Source organism: Hetaerina americana, unplaced genomic scaffold, assembly GCF_022747635.1.
Source record: "Hetaerina americana unplaced genomic scaffold, ioHetAmer1.1.p SCAF_270, whole genome shotgun sequence".
NCBI lineage: Eukaryota > Metazoa > Arthropoda > Insecta > Odonata > Calopterygidae > Hetaerina > Hetaerina americana.
The window spans coordinates 44,899-58,888 of NW_027286842.1; the positions used below are offsets into that span (position 1 = coordinate 44,899).

At 50.7% G+C, this 13,990-nt stretch overlaps 4 non-coding genes and 2 pseudogenes across 4 annotated transcripts; all 6 read right to left on the reverse strand.

Moving 5' to 3' along the window:
• On the reverse strand, positions 1 to 134 carry LOC139689775 (U2 spliceosomal RNA; annotated as a pseudogene).
• A 1,513-nt stretch (positions 135 to 1,647) lies between these two features.
• On the reverse strand, positions 1,648 to 1,840 carry LOC139689787 (U2 spliceosomal RNA). Its single transcript, XR_011701394.1, has one exon. It is a non-coding gene; the product is annotated as a U2 spliceosomal RNA (small nuclear RNA).
• Positions 1,841 to 3,353: 1,513 nt separating this feature from the next.
• LOC139689731 (U2 spliceosomal RNA) lies at positions 3,354 to 3,542 on the reverse strand. The gene has a single exon (XR_011701365.1). It is a non-coding gene; the product is annotated as a U2 spliceosomal RNA (small nuclear RNA).
• A 5,535-nt stretch (positions 3,543 to 9,077) lies between these two features.
• Positions 9,078 to 9,183, reverse strand: LOC139689762 (U2 spliceosomal RNA; annotated as a pseudogene).
• A 1,513-nt stretch (positions 9,184 to 10,696) lies between these two features.
• LOC139689788 (U2 spliceosomal RNA) lies at positions 10,697 to 10,889 on the reverse strand. The gene has a single exon (XR_011701395.1). It is a non-coding gene; the product is annotated as a U2 spliceosomal RNA (small nuclear RNA).
• A 1,513-nt stretch (positions 10,890 to 12,402) lies between these two features.
• LOC139689739 (U2 spliceosomal RNA) lies at positions 12,403 to 12,596 on the reverse strand. The gene has a single exon (XR_011701372.1). It is a non-coding gene; the product is annotated as a U2 spliceosomal RNA (small nuclear RNA).
• Positions 12,597 to 13,990: the final 1,394 nt, after the last annotated feature.

Here is a 13,990-nt window from a genome sequence, read left to right on the forward strand (position 1 = left end):
GAAAGGTCCAAAAGCGGTAGATCTGTTCATTTAAAAATTTGAATTTGGCGGGCGAAAAAGAAGAAAGTTAAGGGGATTAAGCTGATAAGAACAGATACTACACTTTGATCTTAGCCATAAGGCCGAGAAGCGATAAGGGAGCCCTTTTCTGCAATATTTACATGTGTAGGGACGACCCCGGAGCACTTGGGGCGGAGGGCGCAGGATTGGCGTAGGCGCCGCGGGGTGGCATTGGTCGGGGAGAATTCGCGTAGGATCCTGCGGGGGTGTTTCCGAAGGCTTCCTTGTTTTCCTGCAGCAAGAAAAGTTTTGGGGGGGCGCGGGGGGCAGGACGGCCGGAGCAATTGCGTCCCCGGAGTCCGGAGGCGAGACAGTAAATTGCAACGCGGAGTCCTTCGCTAGGTCGTGCCATCTCTGTGAGCGACACACGAGACGTATTGCAAGCTCTCTCCCCGCTTCCCGGGAAAGGTCGGGCGCAATTTTCAAACATTCCGAAAATGGAGGGGGGCATCCAGGACGGTAATAAAGGGCCCTTTTCGCCAGTATTCAGTGGTCGACAGTTTTTCGAAAAACGGGCTTCCTCTTCACTTCACTTCCTGTGTGGTAGAGATTTAAAATCGTGTGCTGTTCACTTACTTTGCATTAATCGTCATTAGTAAAAATACGCTTTCCTTATAAATAAATAAATACATAAATTAGGGTTTCTTCAAATATAAACAAATTAGGGTTTTCTTCAAATCGGAGAATAGGAATCGAAAAGGCTGTAAAAAAGTGGCGCTTTCAATTGCACAAGATGGAAAACCAGATTTCTCCATTGTTTATATTTTCCATTTTCTCGAAAAATATCGCGAAAATGGGCATCGATTTCCGCGAAATTCGCAAAAAATTTCTGAAAATTTTTTTGCAAAGATTTTTCCAATTTTTCCCGAGTGCTCGCGATCGGTCGTTTCCTCCGATGTATTGAGTTTCTTTTCCGTTCAATTTTTTTTCATCAAACACACACTCCTTTTACAAGAATTATCTTCGCATAAATTCTGTGGAAAGATTGGTGTTCAAAAACTAAGGTAAAAGAGTGGAACTCGCCTATTTCCGCGAGTCGATTCGCGTCGGGTCGTCTTGAATGACGCTCCTTGCCGGGAGCGCGCGCGCGCCATCTCTTCGGGGGGGGAGGTAAACAGCTGGAAGGAAGGGGCGTCACACGCCAAAGTTTGAAACGTGATCCGGCGCCTCTCTTCAACAGTTGTCGTCGTCTCCAATGATGGAATACTGAGGAGACAAGACGTTGTTGTTGTTGACGTTGCATTGAAAGCAGAAAAAATAATTGCATTATTTTCACAAAATTATATTTATTGTTACACTTACACTTTAAAGTGACGACGACTCTCTTCAGATGGGATTTTTTTTCTTCCCAAGTTTCTCTCCTTTTAATAATTCATTCCTTTTAATACTTCGTTGTGCTGCTTCAATTTGGATTACATTACTTTTGCTCCGCTCGCATGGAATAAAATCGCTTCTCTCCGCGAAAATGCAATTTCGCGAATATTTTTCCAGCCGGATCGCCTGAAATTTGCAAGTGCGAAAATAAATAATTTTCGCGGATCAATTTAAGCTTCAATCTGTTCTCATCAGCTTTTAAGTGGACCTTTTTAATGATGGGCCGATCCCGACGGTACTGCAATGCCGGGCCAACCCGCGGCAGGGATGGAGTAAACTCCGGGTACCCCGCCAATGTCCAAAAATCAGATTAATATTCTGGTCCCGCAATGCGGGACGTATCAGATATTAAGCTGATAAGAACAGATACTACACTTTGATCTTAGCCATAAGGCCGAGAAGCGATAAGGGAGCCCTTTTCTGCAATATTTACATGTGTAGGGACGACCCCGGAGCACTTGGGGCGGAGGGCGCAGGATTGGCGTAGGCGCCGCGGGGTGGCATTGGTCGGGGAGAATTCGCGTAGGATCCTGCGGGGGTGTTTCCGAAGGCTTCCTTGTTTTCCTGCAGCAAGAAAAGTTTTGGGGGGGCGCGGGGGGCAGGACGGCCGGAGCAATTGCGTCCCCGGAGTCCGGAGGCGAGACAGTAAATTGCAACGCGGAGTCCTTCGCTAGGTCGTGCCATCTCTGTGAGCGACACACGAGACGTATTGCAAGCTCTCTCCCCGCTTCCCGGGAAAGGTCGGGCGCAATTTTCAAACATTCCGAAAATGGAGGGGGGCATCCAGGACGGTAATAAAGGGCCCTTTTCGCCAGTATTCAGTGGTCGACAGTTTTTCGAAAAACGGGCTTCCTCTTCACTTCACTTCCTGTGTGGTAGAGATTTAAAATCGTGTGCTGTTCACTTACTTTGCATTAATCGTCATTAGTAAAAATACGCTTTCCTTATAAATAAATAAATACATAAATTAGGGTTTCTTCAAATATAAACAAATTAGGGTTTTCTTCAAATCGGAGAATAGGAATCGAAAAGGCTGTAAAAAAGTGGCGCTTTCAATTGCACAAGATGGAAAACCAGATTTCTCCATTGTTTATATTTTCCATTTTCTCGAAAAATATCGCGAAAATGGGCATCGATTTCCGCGAAATTCGCAAAAAATTTCTGAAAATTTTTTTGCAAAGATTTTTCCAATTTTTCCCGAGTGCTCGCGATCGGTCGTTTCCTCCGATGTATTGAGTTTCTTTTCCGTTCAATTTTTTTTCATCAAACACACACTCCTTTTACAAGAATTATCTTCGCATAAATTCTGTGGAAAGATTGGTGTTCAAAAACTAAGGTAAAAGAGTGGAACTCGCCTATTTCCGCGAGTCGATTCGCGTCGGGTCGTCTTGAATGACGCTCCTTGCCGGGAGCGCGCGCGCGCCATCTCTTCGGGGGGGGAGGTAAACAGCTGGAAGGAAGGGGCGTCACACGCCAAAGTTTGAAACGTGATCCGGCGCCTCTCTTCAACAGTTGTCGTCGTCTCCAATGATGGAATACTGAGGAGACAAGACGTTGTTGTTGTTGACGTTGCATTGAAAGCAGAAAAAATAATTGCATTATTTTCACAAAATTATATTTATTGTTACACTTACACTTTAAAGTGACGACGACTCTCTTCAGATGGGATTTTTTTTCTTCCCAAGTTTCTCTCCTTTTAATAATTCATTCCTTTTAATACTTCGTTGTGCTGCTTCAATTTGGATTACATTACTTTTGCTCCGCTCGCATGGAATAAAATCGCTTCTCTCCGCGAAAATGCAATTTCGCGAATATTTTTCCAGCCGGATCGCCTGAAATTTGCAAGTGCGAAAATAAATAATTTTCGCGGATCAATTTAAGCTTCAATCTGTTCTCATCAGCTTTTAAGTGGACCTTTTTAATGATGGGCCGATCCCGACGGTACTGCAATGCCGGGCCAACCCGCGGCAGGGATGGAGTAAACTCCGGGTACCCCGCCAATGTCCAAAAATCAGATTAATATTCTGGTCCCGCAATGCGGGACGTATCAGATATTAAGCTGATAAGAACAGATAAAAATGTTTATTTAAAATTCTTTAAATACAGAGTTTAAAATATTCAATTAGCAACTTACATATGTATATTTGATACAAGTCCGGCTCCCTCCAAGTGAGGGAGCCGGGGAACAAGTCTTTGCCCTTTTTTTTTCAGGGAATGTTTATATAGTTATACTGCTTCTCACACATTTGTTTTTTTTATATAGTACAGGTAATATGTTCACATTTTGGGGGGTTTCACTTTAGGGGGGGGTGACACTTGGGGAGCCGTTTATAAACTACGGCATTTTGTCCATTTATACACTATGGCTCATAAAAGAAAGGGGACAGAAAAGGTTTTACAAAAGAAGAAGTACGGAAAAAGGAAAAAAAAGGGAAAATGATTTTAATACGACTTCACTTTTGTCTTTATTTCAGCCTCCGGAGCCGTCCTCGTATTGTCGGTGACCCGTGATGTGCTCGACGTAGCAGTCCCGCGACCATCGGATGACGTCGCTCACCATTAGCCGCCGCATGGTGTTGCAGTATCGTCGAGGTAGGCCCAGGGATTTCAGGACGGGATCGTTCTTCGGGTCCCAAGTCCCCAGGCTTCCCACGACGATGGCGGCGACCGATGTTCTGCTTCCCTGCTGGCGGATGGTCTCTGCCAGGGCGGCATACTTCTCCTCCTTTGCGGTCCTGGCTGCCAGCAGTGCGTCGTCCGTATTCTCGAATGGGACCGCTACGTCGATCAGAGTCACAGTCTTGTCGGCCTGGTTAGTTATAACCAGGTCTGGTCTAAGAGTCGAGTCGGTGCCAGGTACTTGTTTGTTGACTCTGATTTCATCGTCACCTTTTCCCCGGCGTCCAATCAGAGCCTTGTAGAGTCGGTCTTGGACAGCGTTATGTCTACGCTGCCACGTCCTTGAATGCATTGTACAGTGGTTAATGACATGGGGCAGGGTCTCTTCCGCGTAGCCGCATCGCCGACACCGCTTGTCCCCGTTGGTTTCCCAACGGCGACAGGCATTGAGTGGGAGCAGGTCGAGCCGAGCCCTAAAGATGAACCTCCAATCACAAAACCTGGTGTACCTCCCTCCTGCCAGGAAGTGATTGGAGGCTTCAGACTTCGCCGAGGCACGAATGACTTTACCTTGGTCGGGCTTGGCGCTTACCTTGTTCAGGTAGTAGCGCCGCACCGCGACCTTCAGGGCACCCGTCAGTTGCCTCACGGCCTTCGGGGGAACCCTGATGAAAGGTGGTCGATCTTCTGAACCGTCATTCATGTCGCGGAACGAAATCTGCATCTCCTTTAGCTCGTCCGACCATCTCCAACTCAATCCAATGCGCGCGGCGATACGGCGTGACGCGGAACGAACCTGCGTGAAGAGGGAGCTGAAGTCACCGCTTTCCCTTCCAAAGTCATCCCGCAGACTACCGCTAAGGTACTCTGCGAGATCACCGGTGGTTGGCGGCCTCCTCAGCTTCCTCCGCACTACCTCCTTCAGGCGACCCCAGGCGAGCACTCTCACGTTGGGGTCACGGGAATGGAGGAGTCTATAACCCTGTACAATGGTCAAGATGTCGGTCAAGTCAGAAAGAGGGAGAAGACCTGCGCCGCCATGTTGATGGCCAATGAAGACCATCTCAGGCGATGCCCTTTTGGGCAAATGGAGCCAGCCCTTTGCGCAGGCCTTCAGCTTCTTGTCAATGTCAGTCAGATATTTTTTCTTTACGTTACCAGCCCGCAAGATGAACTCCAGTCTGGGCAGCAGGAAGATGTTGGTGGCGGCGATCTTCTGCCACGGGGCGAGGAGAGACTCGTCGATCTTGCTGACGTCCTCGCCCAAGCGCACCAGGTCCTCCTCGGGCGTCTGGTCCACGTGGAAACCGAAGGGGACCCCGAGGTACCGGTACGCCTCGCCGTCCTTCAGACTGGAGATGGCCGATCCCTGGATGGTTAGCTGGGACGGCTGCACGGGCTGGTTCGTAGAGAAATTTAGGTCCAGCGTGGCGCACTTGCTTGGCTTGAATTCTAATCCTGCTGCTGTTGCCTTCTCTCCTGCGATGGTCAGCAGGCGCTGCAGGTGCTCCTCGTCTCGGGCCACCAGCACCAAGTCGTCGGCGTATGCCAGGATGGCGATGTCCTGCCCCTGGACGACGACTCCGGACTTGCCTGCTTCTCCAGCGACCGCCCGTATCACCGGCTCCATCCCCAGATTGAAGATGGTCGGCGATAACGGGCACCCCTGCTTGACACCGGCGCAGATGTCAATGACGCCGGTGTCGCCGCTGGACGTCTTCACTACCGTGGAGCCCTTCTGCAGCTCCTCCACGGTCCTCCTCATCTCCTCAGGCAAGTCCATCCTCCTTAAGGTCTTCTGGAGGTGCTGGTGCGGAATGGACCCGAACGCGTTTCGAAGGTCAAGCCAAGCCAGTGCGATGTGGGAGTGTCTGCGTCTTGCCTCGTCGACAGCTGTCTGAAGGGTGAAATTGTGCTCGTGGCACCCCTCGAACTCCCGGAAGCCCTTTTGAGCCGGGTGCATCTTCTTCCCGCTGACCGCCCAGGATAGTATGCGGTCAGCCAGCACCCCGGCGTATAGCTTGGCGATGGTATTGCCAAGCGCAATGGGCCTCCAGTTGCCGATGTCCCGGCGGTCCCCCCCTTTGTGCAGGAGGACGGTTCGAGAGGTCTTCCACGAGGCCGGTGTTCTGGCCTCCTTCAGGCACCTGTCAAAGATTGCAGAAAGAATAAGTCCATGTCTATCGACCGCCCTCAGGTCGCCGTAGGTGAGGCCATCGGGGCCTGGAGCGGTGTTCTTCGTCCTAGACATGCGTCTCGTCACCTCTTCAGGAGTCACCCTTTCGAGGAGCAGTTTCTTCTCGGTCTCCGTTGTTCGACGGTAGACCGATTCATCATCCGTATCTTCGAAGCCCCCAATCCCGACATCCCCGTAGATTTGGCGGAAATGCTTTTCCACCTCCTCCGCGGGTATATCGCAATAGGGAGACCTCTCAGAAAGGATGCTTTCAACTGCCCTTCTGGGGTGGCTCCGGAAGAGTTTTTGTATGTCCGACGCCTTTTTGGCGTCGTAGTCCGGTACTTGTCTGCGTCTGGTCGGTGGTTTATGCGCAACGTTTCGCGGCCGAGGTGCTTCCTTTCCGTCTGCTTTCTTTGCCTCCTTTTTCCGCTCCGCCTGGATGCTGGCCACCAGTTCTTCTACCACGACCTCGAATTCTTCCCATGATTGGCCGGATGTATTGGCCAATCGGTCGAGCCACAGTTTCTCCTTCGGTCCTCCTGTGGGCCCGACAGGTCGTGGTGCTGCCAGATCTTCTGCTGCTTCTGCTGGTGGCGGATGTTCTTCATTTCCAGGCGGCGGTGACGGGATCTCAAAGTCACCGATCACGGGGGGCGGTTCCGGCTCCGGGTGTTCGGCCGGTTCAGCTGCTCTTGGTACGGAAATTTGCACCTCGGTCACGTTGGGCGGCGTTGCGCATCTAGCAGTCTCCTCGATTGCCTCCTGAAGGGGGACAATCAAGGGGGGAGGTCTTTTATGGGTCGACTTGTGGTTCGCTAATCCACGGCGGGTAGGACATGCAAAGGTGCATTGTTCGCACCGATACCGGAATGCCTCAGGTTCTTCCGCTTCCTTGCTGGTACCTCCCTTCAAGCAAGGGTGCGTGGATGGCTTGCGGCCGATAGTCTTGCCGCAGATGGAGCAGGCGTTGACGGATGTCAGTGTCAGGCCGTGCTGCTCCTTGAGGTGCCTCAGCAGGCTTCTCCTTGTCGCCGTCCACGCAGAAGCTCGGAATGACGTGGGGCATCCGGGCTCGGTGCAACCTAAGCTATCCGCCACGGGGAAGAAAACCACAAGTTGATTATCGACTCTCTTGGCCGACACCGTGGTGCCGGTCAGGAGACTCGTCGTGACCCTGTCAGTCGTCTGGGGGACGGGGGCTGTCTGGGGAGAGTCCTGGGAAGGAACCAGCGCTGGACGTCTGGCCGAGGATGAATCCGGGGGCGTCGTGAAGTCGTCGAGGGATGGGGAGGGAGGAGAGGAAGAGCGGGAGTGAGGGGGGGAATAGGTGACGTCAGAAAGGGGGGAAAAGGTCTCTAAGGGGATCTTTCGGACGCAAGAAGGAGAAGAAGAAGGAGAAGATACATTAGAATACACTGGTGAGCCATAGCGTACAAATGGACGGGGACGGCGCGTCCTTAGCGGCGAATCGCATTCGGGCGCGCCGCCGGGTGACCTAGGGGGGGCGGGGGGAGTAGTGGGGGAGCCGGGCGCTGATGCCTCGGCTCTCCTCCTTCGCAAAGTACGAGAGGAGGATGGGGGGGCGGAGGTTTTGGCACCCGGTGTTTCCGGGGCTTTTTTCGCGGCCCCCGCCCCCCCGTTTTTACGGGGGGGACGTGGGGGCATTGGGGGTTGTTAGCGCATGGGGAGGGGCCGGGGGGCACTCTTCCGCGGTCTTAAGGACCGTGGAAGAAGTTTAATTAAATCGTTAATTAAATCGTCCTTTTAAGGACGGGAAAAGGAAAAATTGTCCTTTTAAGGGCTATAAAAATTTCTAAGGACATTAACAATGGCCAAAAGGTAACAACGGGGGTACGGGGGGTCTTTTCCGCGGCCTGAAGGGCCGCGAAATAGAAAATTACAATTTTCAAACTTTTGAAATGCGCGGCGGCGTCCGCCTGGAGAAAGTTCAGGCGGCCGCCGAGGGTTGGCGCTGAGGGCGCACTACCACGCTTCTCGGCCCTTCTGGGCGGGACCGGGAGGAGATTTGAATGTTTTAGGGAGTTTTCCTGTCGCAACTGTGAAAGATGACGTCTTTCACCGAGTATTGCGATCAGGGGAGGAATGAGTGGTAATTCCGTCGGGCGTGAGGCGCGCCGAGCGTGAATTTACCAACGGGATGGCGGGAAAAGCGGAAAAACGGGTCTTGGCGAAGCGCGCGCCGTTTGAATCGCCCGCTCTGCGTCGGTCCTTACGGGACTCGACGGAGGGCGTCCCCTGGTGCCCTGAGGGGGCCGGGGAGGAGGGGGGAGAATTAAATTATTCACCACCGATCGGGCGTGACGCGCCCGCGGATCGGGGGAAGCGAGGGAAACCTGGTGCACACTACACCGGCCTGGAAGAGGCCTGGCGCTGCACCAGGGGTCGGGGGCGGCTTGGTGCTCAAACTACCGGTCCAGAAGGGACCCGGCAGTGCACCAGGGGACGGGGGAAACCCGGTGCTTAGGCTGCCGGTCCAGAAGGGATCCGGCAGTGCGCCCGGGGGAGGGGGGCTTTGATACGGCGTCGGATCTGAAGGATCCGGTGCCAGCCCGGGGGATATTCGCCCAGAAGGGGCGATTCGGATGATCCGTAGTGGATCCGGGGAGCCCAGAAGGGGCATTGGGTCCCACGGCCCGCCTTGAGGAGGCAATGGACCGTGGGGCCATTGGGGGAGGGGGGGGAGAAAGAGGGGAAGTGAGCAGAGCAGGCGCCTAGTGTCCTGTTACCCCTTCTCTCTGAGAGTATCCCGGGGGGCTTACCACTGGTGGGGGCCCATCCGGGACTCTTCAGAGAGGCACGGAAACGAAAGTGTAGCTGTTCATGAAAGAGATCGGGAGGAAAATTTACGTTAAAAAATACAAATCAAAGGAAATTAAGCTGATAAGAACAGATACTACACTTTGATCTTAGCCATAAGGCCGAGAAGCGATAAGGGAGCCCTTTTCTGCAATATTTACATGTGTAGGGACGACCCCGGAGCACTTGGGGCGGAGGGCGCAGGATTGGCGTAGGCGCCGCGGGGTGGCATTGGTCGGGGAGAATTCGCGTAGGATCCTGCGGGGGTGTTTCCGAAGGCTTCCTTGTTTTCCTGCAGCAAGAAAAGTTTTGGGGGGGCGCGGGGGGCAGGACGGCCGGAGCAATTGCGTCCCCGGAGTCCGGAGGCGAGACAGTAAATTGCAACGCGGAGTCCTTCGCTAGGTCGTGCCATCTCTGTGAGCGACACACGAGACGTATTGCAAGCTCTCTCCCCGCTTCCCGGGAAAGGTCGGGCGCAATTTTCAAACATTCCGAAAATGGAGGGGGGCATCCAGGACGGTAATAAAGGGCCCTTTTCGCCAGTATTCAGTGGTCGACAGTTTTTCGAAAAACGGGCTTCCTCTTCACTTCACTTCCTGTGTGGTAGAGATTTAAAATCGTGTGCTGTTCACTTACTTTGCATTAATCGTCATTAGTAAAAATACGCTTTCCTTATAAATAAATAAATACATAAATTAGGGTTTCTTCAAATATAAACAAATTAGGGTTTTCTTCAAATCGGAGAATAGGAATCGAAAAGGCTGTAAAAAAGTGGCGCTTTCAATTGCACAAGATGGAAAACCAGATTTCTCCATTGTTTATATTTTCCATTTTCTCGAAAAATATCGCGAAAATGGGCATCGATTTCCGCGAAATTCGCAAAAAATTTCTGAAAATTTTTTTGCAAAGATTTTTCCAATTTTTCCCGAGTGCTCGCGATCGGTCGTTTCCTCCGATGTATTGAGTTTCTTTTCCGTTCAATTTTTTTTCATCAAACACACACTCCTTTTACAAGAATTATCTTCGCATAAATTCTGTGGAAAGATTGGTGTTCAAAAACTAAGGTAAAAGAGTGGAACTCGCCTATTTCCGCGAGTCGATTCGCGTCGGGTCGTCTTGAATGACGCTCCTTGCCGGGAGCGCGCGCGCGCCATCTCTTCGGGGGGGGAGGTAAACAGCTGGAAGGAAGGGGCGTCACACGCCAAAGTTTGAAACGTGATCCGGCGCCTCTCTTCAACAGTTGTCGTCGTCTCCAATGATGGAATACTGAGGAGACAAGACGTTGTTGTTGTTGACGTTGCATTGAAAGCAGAAAAAATAATTGCATTATTTTCACAAAATTATATTTATTGTTACACTTACACTTTAAAGTGACGACGACTCTCTTCAGATGGGATTTTTTTTCTTCCCAAGTTTCTCTCCTTTTAATAATTCATTCCTTTTAATACTTCGTTGTGCTGCTTCAATTTGGATTACATTACTTTTGCTCCGCTCGCATGGAATAAAATCGCTTCTCTCCGCGAAAATGCAATTTCGCGAATATTTTTCCAGCCGGATCGCCTGAAATTTGCAAGTGCGAAAATAAATAATTTTCGCGGATCAATTTAAGCTTCAATCTGTTCTCATCAGCTTTTAAGTGGACCTTTTTAATGATGGGCCGATCCCGACGGTACTGCAATGCCGGGCCAACCCGCGGCAGGGATGGAGTAAACTCCGGGTACCCCGCCAATGTCCAAAAATCAGATTAATATTCTGGTCCCGCAATGCGGGACGTATCAGATATTAAGCTGATAAGAACAGATACTACACTTTGATCTTAGCCATAAGGCCGAGAAGCGATAAGGGAGCCCTTTTCTGCAATATTTACATGTGTAGGGACGACCCCGGAGCACTTGGGGCGGAGGGCGCAGGATTGGCGTAGGCGCCGCGGGGTGGCATTGGTCGGGGAGAATTCGCGTAGGATCCTGCGGGGGTGTTTCCGAAGGCTTCCTTGTTTTCCTGCAGCAAGAAAAGTTTTGGGGGGGCGCGGGGGGCAGGACGGCCGGAGCAATTGCGTCCCCGGAGTCCGGAGGCGAGACAGTAAATTGCAACGCGGAGTCCTTCGCTAGGTCGTGCCATCTCTGTGAGCGACACACGAGACGTATTGCAAGCTCTCTCCCCGCTTCCCGGGAAAGGTCGGGCGCAATTTTCAAACATTCCGAAAATGGAGGGGGGCATCCAGGACGGTAATAAAGGGCCCTTTTCGCCAGTATTCAGTGGTCGACAGTTTTTCGAAAAACGGGCTTCCTCTTCACTTCACTTCCTGTGTGGTAGAGATTTAAAATCGTGTGCTGTTCACTTACTTTGCATTAATCGTCATTAGTAAAAATACGCTTTCCTTATAAATAAATAAATACATAAATTAGGGTTTCTTCAAATATAAACAAATTAGGGTTTTCTTCAAATCGGAGAATAGGAATCGAAAAGGCTGTAAAAAAGTGGCGCTTTCAATTGCACAAGATGGAAAACCAGATTTCTCCATTGTTTATATTTTCCATTTTCTCGAAAAATATCGCGAAAATGGGCATCGATTTCCGCGAAATTCGCAAAAAATTTCTGAAAATTTTTTTGCAAAGATTTTTCCAATTTTTCCCGAGTGCTCGCGATCGGTCGTTTCCTCCGATGTATTGAGTTTCTTTTCCGTTCAATTTTTTTTCATCAAACACACACTCCTTTTACAAGAATTATCTTCGCATAAATTCTGTGGAAAGATTGGTGTTCAAAAACTAAGGTAAAAGAGTGGAACTCGCCTATTTCCGCGAGTCGATTCGCGTCGGGTCGTCTTGAATGACGCTCCTTGCCGGGAGCGCGCGCGCGCCATCTCTTCGGGGGGGGAGGTAAACAGCTGGAAGGAAGGGGCGTCACACGCCAAAGTTTGAAACGTGATCCGGCGCCTCTCTTCAACAGTTGTCGTCGTCTCCAATGATGGAATACTGAGGAGACAAGACGTTGTTGTTGTTGACGTTGCATTGAAAGCAGAAAAAATAATTGCATTATTTTCACAAAATTATATTTATTGTTACACTTACACTTTAAAGTGACGACGACTCTCTTCAGATGGGATTTTTTTTCTTCCCAAGTTTCTCTCCTTTTAATAATTCATTCCTTTTAATACTTCGTTGTGCTGCTTCAATTTGGATTACATTACTTTTGCTCCGCTCGCATGGAATAAAATCGCTTCTCTCCGCGAAAATGCAATTTCGCGAATATTTTTCCAGCCGGATCGCCTGAAATTTGCAAGTGCGAAAATAAATAATTTTCGCGGATCAATTTAAGCTTCAATCTGTTCTCATCAGCTTTTAAGTGGACCTTTTTAATGATGGGCCGATCCCGACGGTACTGCAATGCCGGGCCAACCCGCGGCAGGGATGGAGTAAACTCCGGGTACCCCGCCAATGTCCAAAAATCAGATTAATATTCTGGTCCCGCAATGCGGGACGTATCAGATATTAAGCTGATAAGAACAGATTTAAAATGTTTATTTGAAAATTCTTTCATACAGAGTTTTAAGCAACTTATAATTAATATATAATTTATACATGACCGGCTCCCTCCAAATGAGGGAGCCGGGGAACAAGTCTTTTTGCCCCTTTGTTTTGGGGAAATATTATAATAATATAGGCTTCTCGCACGAGTGTTTTTTTTTATAAAATGTTTTATATGTTTAAGTCTCTCACGGGGAGGGTTTACACTTTTGGGGGGGGCCGTTTATACACCACGGCGTGGCCATTCATACACTATGGCTCATAGAGTAAATAAAAGAGAAAGGGGACAGAGAAAGGTTTTACAATGAAGAAGTATGGAAAGAGGGGGGGAAATGATTTTACACGACTTCACTTTTGTCCTTTCCTTTTCAGCCTCCGGAGCCGTCTTCATACTGTCTATGTCCCGTGATGTGTTCGACGTAGCAGTCCCGGGTCCAGCGGATGACGTCGCTGACCATCAGTCGCCGCATGGTGGTGCAGAATCGTCGAGGTAGGCCCAGGGACTTCAGGACGGGGTCGTTCTGCGAGTCCCACGTCCCCAGGCTTCCCACGACGATGGCGGCGACCGATGACCGGTATCCCTGCTGGCGGATGGTCTCTGCCAGGGCGGCGTACTTCTCCTCCTTCGCGGTCCTGGCTGCCAGCAGAGCTCCCTCGTTGTTCTCGAACGGCACTGCTACGTCGATCAATGTCACAGTCTTGTCGGCCTGGTTAGTTATAACCAGGTCTGGTCTAAGAGTCGAGTCAGTGCCAGGTACTTGTTTGTTGACTCTGATTTCATCGTCACCTTTTCCCCGGCGTCCAATCAGAGCCCTGTGTAGTCGGTCTTGGACAGCATTATGTCTATGCTGCCACGTCCTTGAGTGCATCGTGCAGTGATTAACGACGTGGGGCAGGGTCTCCTCCGCGTAGCCACATCGCCGACACCGCTTGTCCCCGTTGGTTTCCCAACGGCGACAGGCATTGAGCGGGAGCAGATCGAGCCGAGCCCTAAAGATGAACCTCCAATCACAAAACCTGGTGTATCTCCCTCCTGCCAGGAAGTGATTGGAGGCTTCAGATTTCGCCGAGGCACGAATGACTTTCCCTTGATCGGGCTTGGCGCTTACCTTGTTCAGGTAGTAGCGCCGCACCGCGATCTTCAGGGCACCCGTCAGTTGCCTTACGGCCTTCGGAGGAACCCTGATGAAGGGGGGGCGGTCTTCAGCCCCGTCATTCATGTCCCGGAACGAAATCTGCATCTCCCTTAGCTCGTCCGACCATCTCCAGCTCAAGCCTATGCGCGCGGCGATACGGCGTGACGCGGAGCGAACCTGCGTGAAGAGGGAACTGAAGTCGCCGCTTTCCCTTCCAAAGTCATCCCGTAGACTACCGCTAAGGTACTCCGCGAGATCACCGGTGGTTGGCGGTCTCCTCA